This window comes from Lutjanus erythropterus, chromosome 1 (assembly GCF_056507025.1).
Source record: "Lutjanus erythropterus isolate fLutEry1 chromosome 1, fLutEry1.hap2, whole genome shotgun sequence".
Taxonomy (NCBI): domain Eukaryota; kingdom Metazoa; phylum Chordata; class Actinopteri; order Lutjaniformes; family Lutjanidae; genus Lutjanus; species Lutjanus erythropterus.
This window is the reverse complement of record NC_139317.1, coordinates 43,455,744-43,472,234: the sequence shown is the minus strand read 5'-3', so window position 1 is coordinate 43,472,234 and position 16,491 is coordinate 43,455,744. Positions and strand designations below refer to the sequence as shown.

Sequence of the window (16,491 nt, the reverse complement as noted above, 5' to 3'; positions counted from 1 at the left end):
GGGCAATAAATGCACTGGAATACTTACAAAATGAGCTGAAATCACTTTAAGTATTCTAGTGTATTAAACCTGCTGCTTTTTATGCACCTAAATCTGCACATGTTCATGCTGCTGGGTGTCTGGGGAGTCGATAGCTTTCCATCAAGGTATTTTTATGGGAATCAGAGGGGTGTTTACGAGGCCTGGGTGACCTGCGAGGGGCACTCGTCTGGCCCAGTGACTCACTCCCTCTTTACCTTCACTGTCTTGCCTCTTCAGCCGAATTAGCTCCCAGAGATCAGGGTGTAGCCGAGCTGATATTACAGTATCACAGCAAATACGCACAAGCTGCTGGAAGCAAATGCAAACGGAAAAGTACAACACCGCTCCAGCTGAAGTTAAAGCAAAAAGCTTGTTTGTAGGGCCGAACAACAGGAGCTTTCTCTCTGTTTCCTCTCGCTCTCTTGGGTTGCGTGATTGCTCTTATTTTTCATGTTTTCCCGTCTCTTTTTCCTCACTTTACCCCTTTGCTGAGAATTATTGGTGAGATTTGTCTTTATCAGGATTTTAGCACATTCCACTCAAGGTTAGGCACATCTGTTGTTTTGTGTATGTGCTGGTGCATGTGTGTGAAAGTGTGTGCACGTGACTATAAATTCTCAGATTGTGTGTGATTGTTTTCTTTTTGCCTCTTTGTAGCTGCATATTCTAGAGACAGAAGCAGTGGTGGAAAGCTGAAAATCTGTACTTGAGCAGAAGCCCTGTTACTTTACTGAAGTTATACTCAACTAGGAGTAAAATATTTGTGTTAAAAATGCTTAAAAGTATGAAGTATTCTTCTCAAAAACTACTCAGGGTATTAGTTACATTTTAACCTTTGATGTTTAATGGTTTATTTATAACAGCCATTTAATGTAAAGGGGTTTCTCTTTCTCTAAATCTTCAGTCTAAATCCATATTTCATGGTTTTCATTGGTCCATTTGCAATCAGTTTGCCTTATTGGCTACAAAAATGCAGATAAAAGGTTTGATATTAATTCAAATTCTCGATCTACACAATAGCAATGTAAGATTTTAAAAGTAGCCATGTAGATTACATAATGTAATGCATACCTAAAGCTATTACATGGAGTTTTTAACTGCTTATGAAAAAGTCTGAATTCATGACTAATACCTCCATGTGACCTAAATAAGTTAACAAGACCATTTGCAAAAAGATTGGCTTTTTCTATGTATTTGTTCTTAATGGCTGCCACCAGGTCAGAGTCTCCTTGAAATCAAACGAAACAGCCTGTTTATATTTTCCCAGTGAGTGAGTATTATGTTAGCCAGTTAAAAAGAAACAGGAGGATTAGATCATTTTATTTTTGACAATATATTCTGTGGTTATTACAGTGGAAACCCTACTGCTTCTGTCCACAGGGAGCTCTAAAATCAACACAATATGAACTTTCTTTGTAGTAGCTTTAATAATTATAAATGACTATAAAAAGCAGATATAGAACTACTTGAATTAAGAAAAATGATCAAATATATATAAAATGCTGCCCCAAAAACAAAGAAAACAAAACAAAACAGAAAAGTAACAATCTGCATTCTGTTCTGTATTGTTATTGGACATCATATAAATCAGTACCAATATAGCTGTACTATACTTTTTGGTTATTATGGTGGAAACACTACCACTTTTGTCCACAGGGGGCTCCAAAATCAACATAATATAAAGGTGCTTTATAGTAGCTTTAATAATTCTAAATGGCTATTAAAAAAAAACATATATAGAACTATTTGAATTATGTAAAATTCTGGGCGTAACACAAAGAAAACAAAACAAAGAAAAAACAACAATTTGCATTATGTTCTGTTGTTGTACATGATATCGATATAGCTGTGCTATATGTTGTGGTTGTTACGGTGGAAACACTACTGCTTTTGTCCACATGGCCTCCAAAATCAACACAGTACCTTTAACTGAAAAAAAAAAAAAAAAAAAATTGAATAGTACAAGTACCCCAAAATGAACAGATGAAAGTCATTACTTCCAGCCCTGCATCTAAGTGTATACATGCACATGAATGTACATATGTGTCCATATATGTTTGGGTATGCACATGTGTGTGTACTCATATGCAGCTCTCTCCAGCCAGCGGTCTAAATAACCTACTTTTGTCTGACAACGGCATCAAGTCGTGGAGGTGCACATATGCAGAAAGCTACTTGGAAAGGCCTCCTCGTAGCTGTCAGCTTTTATTATGCGCTGAGGTGTCATGTTTGTTAGGAAGCTGAGTGCAGATGGCAGAGTGGAAGAAATGGATCACTAATTTTAACAATGATTAATGAACAGAGATGGAAAATGAATTACATCGGACTATTGGAGGCAAGGAATATTTTCTCTGAAAATGTTAACTTCGGCTGCCAGGCAGCCGGCCGTGTTGTGGGAGTATATTGAGGAGGGGTATGTGTGTGTATGTGTGTGTATGTGTGTGTGTGTGTGTGTGTGTGTGTGTTTCCTTGTATGTGTGTGTGTGTGCACTAAGGTGCAATTTTTCCCCCCGCATCTTTTGTAGAATCAACACTTCACTGCTCTTGCCTATTACTTTACTGTTCGCCTGCTTAAACACTGCCGGCTTTATACACATTGTTTTTCCCCCCTTATGTGTATTGCGCTACCAGTTAAGGTACACACTCTTTAATAAGGTAAACACAGGAAAGGTTAGACTGTCTTAAAATGTTAGTGATTTCCATTACTCTGCAGTGTGCTTTGATATCAAATCATAGATGGAGCAGATTTGATCAAGTGTCAGTAGCTTTTACTGTGGTATTTCACTCTGGTAGAACAATTTTAACCTGTTTATACACTGTAAAACATTTCAAGCTGGTTCAACTTGAAATTTTAAGTTCCCCTGCTGCCTTAAAATGTGAGTTAACGGAAAACAGGTTGAATAATTGGTTCAAAGTGGTCTTTTGAGCTTTGAAAATGCAAAACCAATTGAATTAAGTTAAATGAACTTGAGAAAACATGCAAGTTCAATACACTTAAGATATTAAGTTGCGTCAACTAAGTGTTCAATGGTAGGGAATGAACTAGCACTTTTTTCATTAATATGAAAAGAAGAAATCACGATTTATCACAGAACACACCAAGCTACTTTAACTGTCAAACAATTGCATGCTGGGAAGTCTGCATATATAAGGATTGAATTTCTTTCTAAATCTAATTTCATGAGTTGAGTGAACTCACAGCAGTACATTAATTCAACTTAAATGGTTTCAAGTCTGAACAACTAATGTTTATAAGTTCTGAAGTGGTCTGAAACTAGAAATTTTGAATTGAATTAATTAAAGAGTATTAAAACATATTTATGTGAACTTAATGAGAAAAAGATTAGCTGGTTCCACTAATTTCCTGTATAATTTTTTTTACAGTATATCTGCCTTTGAATGTGATTTTCAAGCTGTTTTTATGACCCCATATATAGTTTTTATCGATAAAACGGCTATAGAGAATAATTAGAAAATATTTTTTCCAAAAAAAATCAACCTGATAGATTTTGTGTTTTTGATTGACTGACAGACACCTCACCATCACATTTTATTAAGAGGTTTGTTCACTGTAAATCTAAAAATAAACAGCCTAAATATGTTAGTTCCTTTGCTGCCTTAAAAATGTTAGATGACTCAACATGGGTCGAATAATTGGTGCAGTCATCATTTAGTTAAATGAACTTAAGAAAACAAAAAGTTCAATAAGCTTAAGCTATTAAGCTGAATCAACTCAATGTACGTAGATAGCGAACACATTCTACACTAACCATTATCATGGCTAACATTGTTTTCACTATTATGAAAAGAAACAACCATGACATGTTTTAACATTTATTAAAGACACAGCAAGTTACTGTAGCTCTCAAAGACCTGCCTGCTGGCAAGTGTGCTAATATGCTAATCAAGTTTCTTTCAAAACTCGATTTAATGAGTTGAACAAACTCACAGCAGTACATTCATTTGACTCAAAAGGCTTCAATTCAGAATATTAATTTGACTGTAATGTTTTGAAAATAAAAACTAGAAATTTTTAATTGAGAATATTAAAACATATATATATATATATATATTTATTTTACGTTAACAAGAAAATATTAGTTGATTCCACTAAATTCTTGTATGTTTAACAGTATCTGCCTTTGAAAGTAATTCTTAACTTACTAATGTAGGTTTTCCTGCTGCCTTATAAAGGGAGATAGATGAACATGGGCTGAATAATTGCTGCAAAATCATTGTATGAGTTTTGAAAATATGAAACCAGTTGACCTGAGTGAACTTGAGAAAACATTTGAGTTCAATACACCCAAGATATTAAGTGTACGTGGTTAGCGACTGAATTTAATACTAACCCTAATAATGTTGTTTTCATTATTATGAAAAGATACAATCATCATTTATCTTAACATGTATATAAGACTCACAAGAAGTCAGAACTTTAAAACAGTTGCATGCTGGGAAGACTGCTGACCAAGTTTCTTTCAAAACCTAATTTAATGAATTGACTGAAATCACAGCAGCACATTATTTCGACTTAAATGGCTTCAAGTCAGAAAGACTCAACTGTTTGTAAGTTCTGAAGTGGTCTGAAAATAACTGACTTGAAAAACATATATATATTTGAAATTATTGAAAAAAGATTGAAGATTGTTTTATTAGCTGTTTTTTCATACTCTGTATTTAGTTTTAATCATAAAAACAGCAATAAAATACAGTCAGAAAATAATTTTTAATCTCCTGCACCATGTCCAGAAGACCTGATGTATTCTGAGTCTTTTGATGGACTGACGGACACCTCATCAATCACATTTTATCAGCATGTTGGCGCAGGTTCTACATGACAGAGAGAATCAGCGTGTTTACTTCTCACGCATCAGTATTACGATATCATATGGCAGTATAAAAAGCAGACGTGACATTCCTCATTGCGTGTGATCTGAGCGGAGTTCCTTATAGCTTCCCCTCTCTTCCCTACCACTTTCTCTCCTTATAAAAGACAACCTGTCTCTCTGTTCCCCCTCCACCCCAACCCGTCACCCTGCCTGCCTGCCTGTATTTGTGTCTCTTTCAAGGTTTGTCTGGTGGGCGGTTGGTGCAACATGGTTTAATAGGTAGATGTGAACTATTTTGAATTTAATTAAGGGCCTGATGGGAAATACGTAAAGGGAGAAAACAGAGCAACTTTCTTGCAACATTGTGTGTTTGTGTACACGCGTGTGTGTGCATGCACGGGAGCCACACACACACACACACACATACACAGAGATCTCAGGTTACGGCAGCATATGCTAAGCACTCAGAAAACATACACAATGCCTTTGGTGAACAAGGTAGTCGGTATGCCCTTGGGAGCCAATTTAGATTGTGACTTAAGGCGATGTCGTGGCTTTGTGTGTGAGCGTGAGCGTGTGTGTGTGTGTTCTCTAGTACGCGAGTGTGTGAGTTTTACTCTTGACGCTTCATTGAAACAGTAGTGGTGGTGTAGATCTGGGTGGCCCTCCTGCAGACCCTCCACATCTGTGTTCCTCCTCCGACCCCCCACCCCCACCTCCCTCCCTCTCTCTCTCCTCCTCCCCCACCCTCCCCTGTTTCAGACTGAGCCAGCTTCTCCACGCCTGGCTGCCTCTCCACATCCAGAATAGCCATGAGATTTTGTCGGACCCCACATCTTTGACAGTCGAAATTTTGAAGTAATAACATGCAGGATTAATGAGGATGCACAGATAAGTGTGCCACCTACGTGGTGAAATGTAACTACGTACATTCATTGTACTTATACTTTACTCAGGTTTTTCCATTTTATGCAACTTTATACTTCCACTTCATTGCATCTCAAAGCCACATATTGTACTTTATACTCCAGTACACAGATTACAATTTTTCATAGCTTTCCTTTCTGGTGAAAACCATGTATCTCCAAATATAGAAATGGTGAGAGCGGTTCCTGGACTCATGCTGAGTCTGCTTGAGGTGCACTTTGGACAGCGATACATATATTCAAAAATCAAATAACTCTCTTTTAAAATAATTAAAGTGCCTTTATTGTCACAGCATGGTCTTTTCCTTGACTAAGACTTGTATGTTGAAACTAGGAATGCACAGATACCACTTTTTTTCAGACTTAGATTTGAGTACTTGCCAATACTGAGTACCAATGCAAGTACTTAATAATGCCATTAAAGTTCTTACAACAACTTTTAAAACATGTTTTGTTTTCATTAGATGGTCACTTTCTAAATGTAACAAATCATTGTTGCTGTTTCCTGCTACAAGTGTAACCATAGTTACTGTGCACGTTACATTTTAGGTTATTTGTAGTAAGTTATTTTACTGATTTTGTGTTCCTTATTAAGCTGTGCAGTTTACTGCGTATGTGACATTTCGGTATAATAATTTCACAACATTATTATGAACTCGGAGAATTAAGTTTATTATTATTAATGGTGTTATTTATAATACTAATTTCATTATCATTTACAGCATTTTACCTAGTATTTTAATTTAACATTTACATGTGTAGTATTTAAGTTTCTTCTTCATGTCCCTCTTGTCTAAGAGCTAATTAGTTCCCACCTGTCATTGTTTATGGGGGACAGGTATGAGTGTGGCGCCATGTGTGCATCAGTTTTGTTGAACCTGCTGTGAACCTTAAAGAGTGAAGTTGCGTGTCCTGTGCTGTCAGGACGTTTTGGTGAAGAATAAGTACACAAAGAGAAGTTGTAGCAGCTTATTACCAAGAAAGGGGCGGCAGTGTTTTTTGTTCGTGTTAGGATTTATTTGCCGAGACATTCAACTAGTTCACACCTGGCGGGACTGATTGGACAGCGGCTGGCTGTGGTCTGCAGGTGGACTCTGCGCATTTATTTCAGTTTTACATGGACTTAGATGGAATTTAATGGATAGTTTCCAAAGTCGCTGCAGTCATTAGTGGATGATGTTGAGGACAGCGAGTCTCTCCCTGATGATGACGGCGCGACCAAAAAAAACAAGAGGGTAAGCATCAGCAAACGACTTAAACTCTGCGTCATGGCGGTTCTTTAGATGTTTACTTGTATCGAGCGGCTACTTTTCATGATATGGTATTGGGTATGGGGTATCGGAGTAGTTTTATGAGTACGAGTATGTGAGGACAGTATCGGACCAATACCCGATGCTGGTATCTGCATCCCTAGTTGAAACGCATCAGTTTTTGTTTGGTTAAAAATTCAGTATGATCATATCATGCCAATAAAGGCATTTCAGTTGTTTTAAGAGATTTTTGTGATTTTTGATTATAGATATTTTTAATATTTCCAGTAAACTGAAGGATAAAGTGTTCTTTTATCTGCTGAAATATTATCCTGCTTCTTAAATAAATTATTTAAAATTCCTTGGATGGAAAATGCATGGTTAAAAAGCTGGAGACCAGACCTTTCCTTATGAAAAATAGTTCTCACAGTACAGCGACATGTACTGATCTTACAGAATATGATATAAAGAAGTTCAAATGAGCTCAACTTTAAATATTGCAGCAGTAAAATGCAACATACAGATTAATTCAGTGGTAATATTAATCCAAAAACATCATTTCCAATAGTAAAACACTGAAAAGGAACATTTTTCTTCACATTGAGTACTTTTATATTTGATACTTGTGTAAATTTAGCTCCAAATACACCCTTTTAGTTAAGAAGGTTCTGATTGCAGGGCTCACAGTGTGGGATTATTACTTCTACTTACAGGTAGAGTTAGTAGGATTTGTCTGAGCTGTTCGTAAATGCATCAGGATGTCAAATACTGGTGAAACATCCTGAACACAGCAAAAGAATGAGGAAATACAGGCAGAGGGCAGAATCTCTGCAGATACAGACACCGCCACACACTTCTAGTGGGTCATAAGTGATGATTAAAAAGAATTACATGAGTATATGCGTTCTTTTTTTGTCAAGAAAATGTTGTAGGTTATACTTTTAAGTAAAGGACCTGAATATTTTTTCCATCACTGCAGAAACCTAAGAAAAGAACAGCAGCGTTGCTCACACCCTGACTGACAGGTGATCTTTGGGTGGCGGGGTGCAGAAACGACAAGACATTGAGCGTTTAGCGCTAAAGATTGAAAGTAAACATACAAAACTGAGACCTCGCAGATTTCCATCTAAGCAAACTTCGGCAGATTTAAGCAAACGTTTGAAATGTCACAAAAAATGAAAGGTAAATCAGGAGCAGTTTAGTCAGCTGCGTAGAAACAGATAAATTTGTTCCTTCAACAAAGAAAGAAAGAAGATATATAACTTTTCCAGCTATTCCACATTAATCAAGCATAAAAAAAGTTTTTGCAGGGTTTTATTAAGTACATCATCTGTAACAGTGGTGTCAAACTCATTTTAGTTCATCGGCCACACAGCCCAGTTTAATCTAAAATGAACCAGACCAGTAAAACAGTTGCATAATAACCTATAAATAACAACATCCAAAATGTTACCTTTTCTAGTGATAAGAAGCAGACTGTAAAAATGTTCACAATTAATGAACCATTCATTTACAAAACACATGATGAGGTGTCTGAGGTGCAATGTCAATAACGTCCATTATAAAGCATTATAATACATAAATCTCAGTGGATCTACAGATGTACAAAAAATTATGTAGTTTAAAACTGAGAGTATTTTATCTCTTTATGACTGAAACAACTCGTCAAGATCTAGAAATTCTTTGTAATTTTCTACAAATTTCCACCCCTGTGTAGTAACACTGACATCACAACACCAGCTGCAGTGGAAGCTCATGAGGAAGAAGGTGAAGTGTGAAGTGAAGTGTCTCACAATCCATTTACAAATCACAAGTTTTGGCTGCAAGAGGGCACAACCCGATCAACTAGATTTTGGGGGCTAATGCCAACACTGATATTAGAGAGAGAAAAACAATATCAATAAATTGGGTGATAGTCTTTATGTATAATTATGTGAAGGCACTATAAGAGTAATCCTTCACTGGTATTTTTAATCATTAGAAATAACTGTAAATTTAAAAAAAAACACTAATAGAACACCTTGAATCAATGATCATATACATAAATGCTGCCTATGAAACTAAAAACAGAAAAATGAAAGTAAAAACAATTTGCATTATGTTCCAGACAAATGATGTCTGTCTGGTTCTGCAGTTGGGTTCCACAAATATTGTTTTAAGAGTGAAGTCAGATACAGATACAGATACAGAGAACTGTATTCTGATCTGGAATTAAAGCTACAATCTGTAACTTTTCTGCATTAAAATTATCCAAATACACAAGACAGATGTTGTGTATTTTGTCTAGTTGTGTACTTAGATTACCTCAAGTGTTACAAACAATGTTCAAATGCAGAGAAATCCATAATTTATTCAGGGTAGCAGTGTATGCCAGTTGCTATGACTTCTGGGAAAAAATGGGATGTGACAGAGAGCGAGGAGGGAGGTCAGCGAGTGTGACTAAGCTTAACGTGAATGAAACTTTAATATATTACCTCGTCCACGACCATGACTTCTCCCAAAGTCATTTTTATCAGCTATGAAATTTGTTTAACAGTAAAGACAACAACTCCCATGATCCCACACTACATTACAATGACATCAAACTACCTTTTTTTGTTATTGTTTTAATGTGAGAGAGACTACTAGTGGCAGAATTAATATATTGTACATTCAATGACTGCTGTGCATGTTTTTACACTTTGCAAAGTCCTCCAATGGGCCAGACTGGATCCTTGGGCGGCCTAGTTCTGGCCTGCAGGCCATACGTTTGACACCCCCTGCTCTATAATTTCATAATTCATGACTCAAATTAAAACTCAAGGCCAGCTGCTGGCTTCTTTCAAACTCTCTGTGAGGCTTCAGCTCAGATGCCACTCAGCGGGTTCCGTGCTACTTTAAAGGGGAGTGGCGCTCTTTTACTTCACATACTTTGTGTCGGCTTGATTATTTTTCTGGCGTTAAGCGGCTGGGCTTCACGGCTGGATCAGATAACATCCTCTGTGCTGCGTAGGCTCCTCTCATACTTTTCTTTTTATGAGAACAAAGCTTTCTGTTTTTATGTATTTTGACTCCCAAATGATAAACCTTGCGCGTCTTAGTATGATTCCCTCGTCTTGAACTGGATATCATAGTGTCAAATTAAAAACTAATAATAATAAGAAAATGAAAAAAGTCAAAGATTGATATACACAAGCAATTACAGCTCATATATTTGTTAGATTACTCAAGGATGTGTAAATGACATCACGTCCTCACAGGAAGTCCTGAGGAAAAATAAAGATGGAGGGGGTTTGGGGGGAGGGGGATCATATTTTAATGGGTATTTCTCTTCTGTCAGTGTGGCAAACTTGTCAAGCTTCAAATGTGGGTGACTGTGAATTTCCTGGTGTGTGTGCTTTGTTTACAGGCTCTTGTCGTCCCACCTTCTGTGGAGCTGTCGGCACTCTTCCTGACATCCGGCGTTCGTTGGAGCGGCGGCAGTCACACAGGTACGATCACACCGATTGATCACGGGAAAGGGGAGGATATTAAAGGTGTCTGTCACACTTACACGCCCGTGCACGCATCTTTTGTTTTCATTTAAATCTTTGTTTATCCAGGGGAAAGTCAATTGAGCGTGCACTTGTTAAGCTGCGCCGTGCTTCTCAGCCATGCTGCTGAGGCGTTCGTATCTGGGAGCTGCTGCCCTTTACAGTGTGATGCTGGGTCAGTGCTTCATTAACTAACACAAAGTTAAAGAAGAAAGATAGTTATCAATTTTTCCAGCCAGACAGATACAATGAATGGTCATCCTTCCAACAACAAACCCTTTAGTCTTCCATTACACAATGCATTATTGTATTCTCATGTGCATGCACACTTTATGGAAATATGACACATTGATTGCATTGGCGTGGGGTCAGTGTAGGGTGAAGTAGGGTAGGGTGTCACCACGTTGATGCAAACTTTGCAAATAGACGACATATGTCATCAGCCAGGCTGTTCTCACTCCCAGTGCGTCAGATATGGCAGCTTGGTCAGTGCCCCTGTGCCTCAAGCCGTGACACTGTAGATACAACTGTAGCAACACCTCTGAAGTTACCACTGTGGTATTATGTTTTAATGCCCTGTTAAAGTCATGTGATGTAGTATGAAGAGCAAAAAAGTCTGTTAATGGAGGAGGTGGGGCCAAGAGACCAGGGCCTCATGTCACATGTGAAACCAAAAGCAAACTTTGACTTCATAATGTACTTATTTACTTGCTATGTACATAAATTATTTAATGTGACATTGTGTTACTTACTTACATATGTTACACTGTGTTACATGATCTTAAACTTAACATACGTACGTATGGAACTTACATAATGTTACATAACATTACTTACTTACATATGTTACGTTGTGTCATGTACACAAACTTGCATAATGTACATATTTTAACCCAAACCGATCTTTTCCTAAACCTACCCAAGTGGTTTTTGTGCCTTTATTTTGAAAGTCAGTCAGTCAGAATCAAGTATTTAACAAAAGCATGTTATAAAATAAAATAAAATAATTAACAATGTCAAATCATGGTGAATATTGCCACAGTCTGGTACTGTACTGAGACATTTTCTGATTGTGGATATTGTGATATTGTTATATCTCTAAAATCTAATCTTCATTATAAATCAACAGCATAAAATAATAAACACTCTTCCCTCTACTCTAAATGCTTAAACTTTCCATCCACTTTAAATTTCCAGACATATTGTCCCCTCGATGGTTCATTGTCTATGGAGAATTATTTTATCTATTTTACAAAGTGTCAAACTAATGTGTCATCAAAATGAATCACTCAGTGATATAGGTCTTATTTTCTTTTTTTGTCATTTTTTTGGATGATGCTAATCGCCTCAGGTATTAGCGTACACACTGGACAGAGCTGTGTAATATAACATAAATTTGGTGTGAGTCGTTTCATCACATATTGACTAAGAATAGTCCCCCCCCCCCCCCCCCCCACACACACACACACACACACACCCTGCCTGTCAAAAAGCCACGACGCCGTCAATTCCTCTCTATGTAGCTCAAGGAGACAATTAGCAAACAGAGGTGACATGGTAAACAGGTGCAAGCCATTATTCCTGGAGCTGGAGGAGCGTGGCCACCCCATCTCTCATGGTGATGGGCTGTTATAGTGTGTGTTCTGTATGTGTGTGTCTGCGTGTGTGTCGCTGAGTGATGGCAGATCATGTGACAGGCACAAGTGAGGGATACGTCTGCTTTGTGGGGTTAGGATGCTTCATCCCGCCTGGTTGTCTGTAATCAGTGCATCATCATCATCATCGTCGTCATCATCGTTGTTGTTGTTGTCATCGTGCTCATGCAACAGGAATTAGACGTTCTCGCTCTTGTTCTCAGGTACCTCACATTCGTCTTTGACTCCCCTTAAATCTGCTCTCTTAGAAATAAAGGTGTTTACTAGAACCATGAAAGGTTCTTTGGGTTGTCCCCATATGAGAATGCTCAGAGTTTTACCTAGAACCCAACATGAAGGGTTACATGAGTTGTTTTTATATGCCAAGGGTTTTATCTAGAACCCAAAGAGGTGATTCCACCAAGAAACTTTTATATTCCAAGGTCTCAGCCCTTCAGGAAGAACAATTATTTCTAAGAGTGTTTCCAACAAGACTGCTCTTCCTGTCTTTCTGTGTCCAATAAATACTCTTACACTCTGTGTATCAACTTTAATTCGTAAAAGAGCGTCATCCTGAGAGTTGGCTTCCTGAGAAACACAGAAAGAGATGTGGGGGTCAAGCGGGTTTGTAAAAATTGATTGCTTGCAAAGTGCTAATCAATGGAAACCTTTTCTCTTGAAGCTGGGAAATTCATGTTATAACATTTATTATAAGATTCAGAGCCACAGGGATTTAAACATATATGGCAAGCTGTCCTCTTCAGGACAAGCTGAGACAACGGCCCGTCTGAATTAACACCCACATGTCTCCCTAAAGTGAAAAATGAAGACACATTCAACCGTAAATGTAACATTCAGATGATATCATATTTGTTCAGGTCAGATTTCATGCTCGTCTTCATACCTTAATAAGAATAATACGATCCTGCGTTTGTGCAGTCAGGCCGAGTCTCGCTTATAGTCTGTTGTTTTGAAACACATTTTGCCGGCTGTAGTTTTATTAATCAAATATAGCATGGGTGAGTCATGTCGTTTTGGCTTGTGTCATATCGGAGGTATGTGCCACAGATTTCCCTCATATTGGAAGCAGAGCTAACACATGCTCCCCTTGATGCATTCTCACACCATTTCTCACACAAAGCGCTCACACACAAACTTGCAGATGCACACACACACATACACACACACACACACACACACACACACACACACACACACACACACACACACACACACACACACACACACACACCACTGATGACTTATATAGAAAGAGATTCATAAACAGACCTGCTCACACATACACTCGGATGAGCATTTACAGACACACACACACACACACACACACACACACACAACTAAACCTGCTGCTTAAAAACAGGGAATGGCTGTTACTTCCAGTGAATGTGTATGTATATGTATTTACTTTAGACTAAATATATTTACTAAAATGCTGTACCTCTACTTTACTTGCAAATTAACATTTTAATGGTAAACATTCTACTTTTATCTCCACTACATTTATCTGTCTGTAGTTATGCCTTATTAAGATCTTATGCACAAAGCTTATAAAATATGATGTTAATTAAATTGAACAATCCAAAAGTTCATCATCAGAGTTAAAATTATCTCCACATTGTCAGTATCAAAAATGTTCTTTACACTGTAATACATAATTCACAATAATACATTAATTCAGATAATGTGATATAAGACCGACACAGGCTGCATAATGTACGCTTTTGATGCCCTTAATAGTCCTAGATTTTTGAAAATATCTTCTCTGACTGTTTTAAAATTCTGAATGCAGGACTTTTATGAGTATTTTTTTTGTTTTCATATTGTGTTCTCACCAGTGTTTGGGAGTACTGGACTACATGGAGTTAAACTAGTAGTCTAACTTCAGTTTGCAGTAGCTTGTTAGTCGTTTAACCCTGTAAAACCCAAATATAGAAAAACATTCATATTAGCATAGTGATTCAAGTACTTTTTGACATTTCTTGTGTAGGTGACTACTGAAACTGCAAACAGTTTTGAGCCATAAAAGGAAAGGAATGACTCTTGATTTTTATTTTATCATTGCTTCTCTGATGACTGATGGAAAATGAATCCAAAACTAAAGTGACACATGAACAAGAGCTTTTTGCCTTGAATTCAATTTTTTGCCCCTTGATGTACATATTTTTTGTGTATTTTGTTTTAATTTTGTACCACATGTACAAAGTCAGTGTGATCTTTTTTTTTTTTTTTTTTTTTTTACCAATAGTTTAAACAACTTTTTCTAAGTAGTTTGAATGAACCAAACATTTTCCCTGTTTTCCACATGCTATAGTTCAACTTTTTCCAGTGTGACATATTAAAACTATTCTTTCAAAGTAGCTTCCCTAACATTGTTATTGCTACGTCAGAGATCTGAATACTTATTTAACCTCTGACCTATTAAAAATAAGAAACTTTAAAGTGCATTATATAAGACTTGTGGATAAAAATCTTATTTTTAAACTGAATCCAAGAAAAGACGTTGATCCCAGATACCATCAAATTATGTTTGTTTATCCTTCATGCATTCCAGGAATGGTCTACAAACATGGCCTCAGCCTTTCTTCTAAGTCTTTGTAGTGATTTCCTACATTCCCCAGAATGCCTTTTAATATCCCCCAAAGAAAGGGTGTGAACTTTTTGCTCCTCTTGTTTGTTGCACTATGAGTATCGGTAGGGAGCAGATGATTTTGTTGTTTTTCTAATGGCAGGTTTTACTCGCACACAACTCGTCTTCAGGCTGCAATGCATTGTGGACTTTTGAGGCTGCTGACAGTGGAGAAACAGGTGTTGCATTCACTTTGAACCAAATCAGGTCTAGACAGAAGCTTTTTCTTTTTTTTCTTCTTTTTAAATTTCTGATTGTTGTAAACCGAAACCTGACATTGATTCCTCTGCTGGAAACGTGATGTCAGACAAACTACAAACTGTAACCTGCGCTCCAGTTTCAGGATGTGTTTTTTTTTTTTTTTTTCCTGTAAGAAGACATAAAAAGAGGAACATAAGGTGCAGGGGTGGTGGGTGGAGAGGGGTCAATTTTCCCACAGTTTCCTCTCCAGTGTTGTTGGGTTAAGATTGTCACTGCTGTGTGCTACTCTACCACGCTGGTATAAATAAGACATGATTGGCATCACAGCAGAAGAAAAACTCTCTCTCTCTCTCTCACTGCGTCTCTCTCTTTATCTCTGTCTCTCTCTCTGACAGCCTTCATTTGCTGGAGGAGTGGCAGACTTGGTGGGAGTTAATGATTATAATTATTTCGCTTTTTTTATTTCTTTTTTTTTTTTTTTTTACATTGTGGGATAATTATTTAAGAGGTTCGTGTAGTCATTGTTGTAATCAGTAAAGAGAGATTACAGAAAATCCGCATGCCAACAGATGGCACTTCGCTGTTGTTGTTGCTTCATATTAAACCCAGTGCAGCAGCACACGCCGTAGCAGGCAGGCAAGAGTGAGGGGACAATCAGAAAGGGGCCAAATTATAAAACAATTTGTCCTTCATCATAAATCAATTTATCATATCACTCCCACAGAAGAAAAGGAATCAAAAGTAGTTAGTGTGTGTGTGTGTGTTCAATCCCAAACACGCTCATCTTCCCAAAGTGCACTGAAAATCATTTTAAGTTGGTTCAACTGAAAAATGTGACTTCCCCTGATGCCATAATTTAAGTAACTGAAAATGGGTTTGAAAAATTGTCTTCCCTGGTACAAAAAATAACTTACTACAATAGATTTTTGTGTTTTCAGCCGACTCAAACATTTAAGTTTTGAAAAAGCACTAAAAAAGTTTTACTGACTTATAATCTTTAGCTGAGATAATTGAATTTTCCTCTTTAGATAAATGTGAATCTTTGAGTTGTAGAAACTTAAAAAAAATGGTCACCATGAGCTCTGAGCCTTATATGTCATTATATGTGTGCCAATTAATTAAATGGTTTTGATTGAAAATATTAAACTATTAACCAATATTCTCTTTCACATAAATGAGTTTACTCAGTAATTTTTAATACACTATTTTCTTGGGTTTCTAAAATACAAAGATTCAAGTTTGTCTAAAGAAGAAAAGTACATGATTTCCACAGAAGAGTAGCGGGTGGTTAAACTTTCCAAAATTTAAGAATTTGAGTTGGCCTCAAAATTCAAAAATCTTCATATGCAGCAAGTTACTGTAACTCTCAAACAGTTGCATGCTGGGAAGTCTGCTAACTTGCCAATCTTTGCCTGTTGCCAATTTTCTTTCTTTTTTTTTAAAAAAAACTTAATTTAATGAGTTAAGT

The 16,491-nt window shown here is 37.1% G+C and overlaps 1 protein-coding gene across 2 annotated transcripts in view; it reads left to right on the top strand.

The window, feature by feature from the left end:
* The window catches only part of znf536 (zinc finger protein 536), a 297,735-nt gene that overhangs the window by 30,458 nt on the left and 250,786 nt on the right, over positions 1-16,491 (top strand). For both annotated transcript variants that reach the window (XM_084722068.1, XM_084722069.1), the window contains exon 2: positions 10,418-10,499. The gene's annotated coding sequence lies outside the window, so the exon portion shown is untranslated. The remainder of the gene's footprint in view (positions 1-10,417; positions 10,500-16,491) is intronic.